The sequence below is a fragment of the Sinocyclocheilus rhinocerous genome, unplaced genomic scaffold (assembly GCF_001515625.1).
Source record: "Sinocyclocheilus rhinocerous isolate Xijiao unplaced genomic scaffold, SAMN03320098_v1.1 scaffold1343, whole genome shotgun sequence".
In the NCBI taxonomy this organism is placed as follows: Eukaryota; Metazoa; Chordata; class Actinopteri; order Cypriniformes; family Cyprinidae; genus Sinocyclocheilus; species Sinocyclocheilus rhinocerous.
In genome coordinates this window covers 169,682-174,878 of record NW_015641034.1, presented here as the reverse complement: position 1 = coordinate 174,878, position 5,197 = coordinate 169,682, and the positions used below count along the sequence as shown (strand labels likewise).

General features: G+C 35.6%; 1 long non-coding RNA gene across 1 annotated transcript in view; it reads right to left on the bottom strand.

The window, feature by feature from the left end:
* The window catches only part of LOC107754228 (uncharacterized), a 5,865-nt gene extending 4,940 nt beyond the window's left edge, over nucleotides 1-925 (bottom strand). Inside the window, exons 1-4 of the long non-coding RNA XR_001641558.1 lie at nucleotides 826-925; nucleotides 465-615; nucleotides 314-382; nucleotides 150-176 (exon numbers count right to left, since the gene is read on the bottom strand). This is a non-coding gene — a long non-coding RNA (uncharacterized LOC107754228). The remainder of the gene's footprint in view (nucleotides 1-149; nucleotides 177-313; nucleotides 383-464; nucleotides 616-825) is intronic.
* Nucleotides 926-5,197: the final 4,272 nt, after the last annotated feature.

Genomic DNA, 5,197 nt, shown 5'->3' with positions numbered 1-5,197 from the left:
GCTCTTAACCTAGTGACCGTTACCTGCCACTCTTAACCTAGTGACAGTTACCTGCCGCTCTTAACCTAGTGACCGTTACCTGCCACTCTTAACCTAGTGACTGTTACCTGCCGCACTTAACCTTGTGACCGTTACCTGTTGCTCTTAACCTAGTGACCGTTACCTCAGCTCGTAACCTACTGACCATTCCTAGTGACCATTACCTTCAGCTCTTAACCTAGTGATCATTACCTACCGCTCTTATCCTAGTGACCATTACCTCAGCTCGTAACCTACTGACCATTACTAGTGACCATTACCTTCAGCTCTTAACCTAGCGACCGTTACCTCAGCTCTTAACCTAGTGACCATTACCTGCAGCTCTTAACCTAGTGACCGTTACCTGCAGCTCTTAACCTAGTGACCATTACTAGTGACTGTTACATGCAGCTCTTAACCTAGTGACCATTACTAGTGACCGTTACCTCAGCTCTTAACCTAGTGACCATTACCTGCCGCTCTTAACCTAGTGACTGTTACGTGCCGCTCTTAACCTGGTGACCGTTACCTGCCACTCTTAACCTAGTGACCATTACCTCAGCTCGTAACCTACTGACCATTACTAGTGACCGTTACCTGCAGCTCTTAACCTAGTGATCATTACCTCCCTCAGCTCTTAACCTAGTGACCGTTACCTCAGCTCTTAACCTAGTGAACGTTACCTGCAGTTCTTAACTTAGTGACCATTACCTGCAGTTCTAAACCTAGTGACCATTACTAGTGACTGTTACCTGCAGCTCTGAACTTAGTGACCATTACTTCAGCTCTTAACCTAGTGACCGTTACCTCAGCTCTTAACCTAGTGACTGTTACCTGTAGCTCTTAACCTAGTGACCGTAACCTGCCGCTCTTAACCTAGTGACCGTAACCTGCCGCTCTTAACCTAGTGACCATTACCTGCCGCTCTTAACCTAGTGAAGGACAGCGACGTGTCTCTGATAGATGTGAATCACTGCACGCAATTATGTGCTCAAAAACAGATGGAATTGATTTCATTGTCGGAAAAATAGCTAAAAGTGATCCGTAACAGTAAACAAACAAAAACAAAATGCAGTAACACAATTGACTGGGATTTGTTTGTAAAAAAAAAAAAGTCTCTTTTTTACCGTACACTTTTATGATTTAATTAATTATTAATAAGTTATTGTTTTTTACATTTTTTGTTTTATATTTTTGATTTAATTACATTTTATTTCAGTTGTTTTTATTTTAAAATGATTTATTAAAATTGTATATATTTATGATTTAATTATTATACATTTTTAGGATTTCATTTAATTATTATTTTTTTATTAAATCATACATGTTTTATTTAAATAATTTTTATTTTAGAATGATTTATTCTTATTTTACAGTATTTAACTATTAACAAGTGTTTTGTTTTGATAGATTTTTTTATTATTTATTTTAAATTTACATTTTGATATAATTAATCATTAGTAAGTGTTTTATATGGATTATATTTTATTTTTTAATTATTTATTTTTATTTCACATTTCTATGATTTAATTAATTGTTATGCATTTTTATAATCTAATTCAGTATTAATAAATGTTTTATTTACAACTGTACAACTTATTATTTATTAATAAGTGTTTTGTTTTGATATATAAAATATTATCATTAAAATAATTTTTTACTTTTTCATTTTTACTTTTGCTTTAATTCATTATTGTACATTTTTATGATTTTGTTTTGTTTTTATTTTAAAATAATTAATAAAAAATTTCTACATTTTATGATTTAACTAATTAAGTACATCCGTCTCTATAATAATCGCTCGTTTTTTGCATCTGAGGCGACGGTGTCTCTGATGGATGTGAATCACTGCACACACGATTATGTGCTTGTTGAAAATAATTCAAAAACAGATGGAATTGATTCATTTCATTGTCAGGAAAATGGCTAAAAGCGATCCATAACAGTGAATGAAGTAAAAAACGCAGTAACACGATTGACTGGGATGGGTTTGTTTGTAAAACACGCGACAGCGCATTTGTTTTCATTACAGTAAATGGAAGCGCCGGCGGCGGTAATAAAACACGCAGCTCAACGCTAAACTTCTCCACACAATTAGTCAAGCAGACAGTGAGACGGGAAATAAGATGTTTTCCTCTCTTCATCTTCATCTTCACAGAGCTACAAGCAGCCGTCTGCGTTCATCGTTACCCAGCATCCTCTGCCCAACACCGTCAAAGACTTCTGGAGGCTGGCGCTGGACTATCACTGCACGTCTATAGTGATGCTGAACGACGTGGATCCCGCGCAGGTGAGACACACACACACACACACACCTGAACACGGCCGTCAGGATCAAAGACATGCAACACGGCACAGACTCATGCAGCAGATGCACGTCACGTCTGACATGAAATTATCCAGGGATTCCCAAGCGTTTTTGTCAGTCGAACAAACGCTTGGGCTAAAAGTCAATAATTTAAATTTAACAAGACATTCACGTGTTCATAGTTTTCTGATATCAGTTAATTCCCATGACATGCAGGTAAACAAATAAAACATAAACAGTGTTTATTTTGATTGTTTTTAATTTAAAATTATTTTTGTTATTTTTATTTTATGATTTAATTAATTATTAATAAGTTATTTTTGATTGTTTTTAATTTATTTTTATTTTCATTTTTACGATTTTAGTTAATGTGTTATTTTTCTATTGTTTTTATTTTAAAACTATTTTTATTTTACATTTTTATGATTTAATTCATTATGCATTTTTATGATTTAATTCATGTTAATAAATGTTTTATTTTAATTGTTTTTATTTTAACATTATTTTAATTTGACATTTTTATGAATTAATTATAAGTTTTTGTTTTGATTATTTTCTTTTAAAATTATTTATTTTTATTTCACTTTTTATGAATTAATTCATTATTATACAATTTTATGATTTAATTCATTATTAATAAATGCTTTATTTCTATTGCTTTTTATTTTAACATAATTTATTTACATTTTATGATTTAATTAATTATAAGTAATTTATTTTTTAAAATTTATTTTACATTATGATTTATTTATTTATTAACTTTCCATTAAATGACAAATCCCAGTTTGGGAAACACTGGAATAAATCATCACCCTTGAGAAATCAGACAATATAGTAACATGTATTCGTATAAATGCACATGATATAGTCAAAATGAACATATTATTTAGATCAGTAATTAAAAAGTTGCATGCTTAAAGTGTTGAGTTTGATAAAACAAAAAAGTAAATTGCTGTTTGACTACTAGTAAACATTATCCAATAATCTGTGATGGAAAGTCATTTCAGATTATTAAGACAGTTAGTTAGTATTTAGAATTTTACTGACAAATCATTCACAATAAGACGAGGATAATGAACTAATTTGCTTTTCATGTTGACTTTTTAAACACTTTATACCAAAGACTGTTAATTTTGAGGTTAGATGTCCTGTGCTGGTTTGTTACTGGTGTAGGCTGGTTTATACTGGTTAGTTACTGATCTAGGCTGGTTCATATTGGTCAGTTACTGGTGTAGGCTGGTTTATACTGGTTAGTTGCTGGTCTAGGCTGGTTTATAGTGGTTAGTTGCTGGTTTATACTTTTCTGGTCTAGGCTGGTTCATATTGGTCAGTTGCTGGTCTAGACTGGTTTATACTGGTTAATTTCTGGTCTAGGCTGGTTCATATTGGTCAGTTACTGGTGTAGGCGGGTTTATACTGGTCAGTTTCTGGTCTAGGCTGGTTTATAATGGTCAGTTGCTGGTCTAGACTGGTTTATACTGGTTAATTTCTGGTCTAGGCTTGTTCATATTGGTCAGTTACTGGTCTAGGCTGGTTTATACTGGTTAATTTCTGGTCTAGGCTTGTTCATATTGGTCAGTTGCTGGTCTAGGCTTGTTCATATTGGCCAGTTACTGGTCTAGGATGGTTTATACTGGTTAGTTGCTGGTCTAGGCTGGTTTATAGTAGTTAGTTGCTGGTCTAGGCTGGTTCATATTGGTCAGTTACTGGTGAAGGCTGGTTTATACTGGTCAGTTACTGGTGTAGGCTGGTTTATACTGGTCAGTTACTGGTCTAGGCTGGTTTATAGTGGTTAGTTGCTGGTTTATACTTTTCTGGTCTAGGCTGGTTCATATTGGTCAGTTACTGGTCTAGGCTGGTTTATACTGGTTAGTTGCTGGTCTAGGCTGGTTTATAGTGGTTAGTTGCTGGTTTATACTTTTCTGGTCTAGGCTGGTTCATATTGGTCAGTTACTGGTGTAGGCGGGTTTATACTGGTCAGTTTCTGGTCTAGGCTGGTTTATAATGGTCAGTTGCTGGTCTAGACTGGTTTATACTGGTTAATTTCTGGTCTAGGCTTGTTCATATTGGTCAGTTACTGGTCTAGGCTGGTTCATATTGGTCAGTTACTGGTGTAGGCTGGTTTATTCTGGTCAGTGGCTGGTCTAGGCTGGTTTATTCTGGTTAATTGCTGGTCTAACTTGTGAACCGGACGGTATAGCCATGCTGTTCTAGAAAAACTTAACTGCTGAAACTGATCAGCCATGGAACCACTGAAGTGGCAGTGAATGTGATGCTGATGTGTGTCATTCGTGTGTTTTGTGTCCAGTTGTGTCCGCAGTACTGGCCAGAGAACGGTGTCCATCGGCACGGGCCCATCCAGGTGGAGTTTGTGTCGGCAGATCTGGAGGAGGACATCATCAGCAGGATCTTCCGCATCTATAACGCCGCGCGGGTGAGTAAACGCTCGCTAACACGTCTTCACGACTTCAGTCAGAGTCAGCTGTTCCAGTGTCATGAACGTGTGGTTTGCGTGCAGCCGCAGGATGGGTACCGGATGGTGCAGCAGTTCCAGTTTCTGGGCTGGCCGATGTACCGCGACACACCCGTCTCCAAACGCTCCTTCCTCAAACTCATCCGACAGGTGGACAAATGGCAGGAGGAGTACGACGGAGGAGAGGGACGCACCGTTGTGCACTGCCTGTGAGTCACCGCTCCTCAGATTCAGTCTTATATATCCATACTTAGAATATTTGTTATTTTTGTTAACAGTAATGCAATATTTATTTAGCATATTTATAATTAATATTTATAATTAGATTTTTTATTAAACATTTAAATTTTGTTTGTAATATTTAGAATTAGATTTTATTAATATTTACAATTTATTTT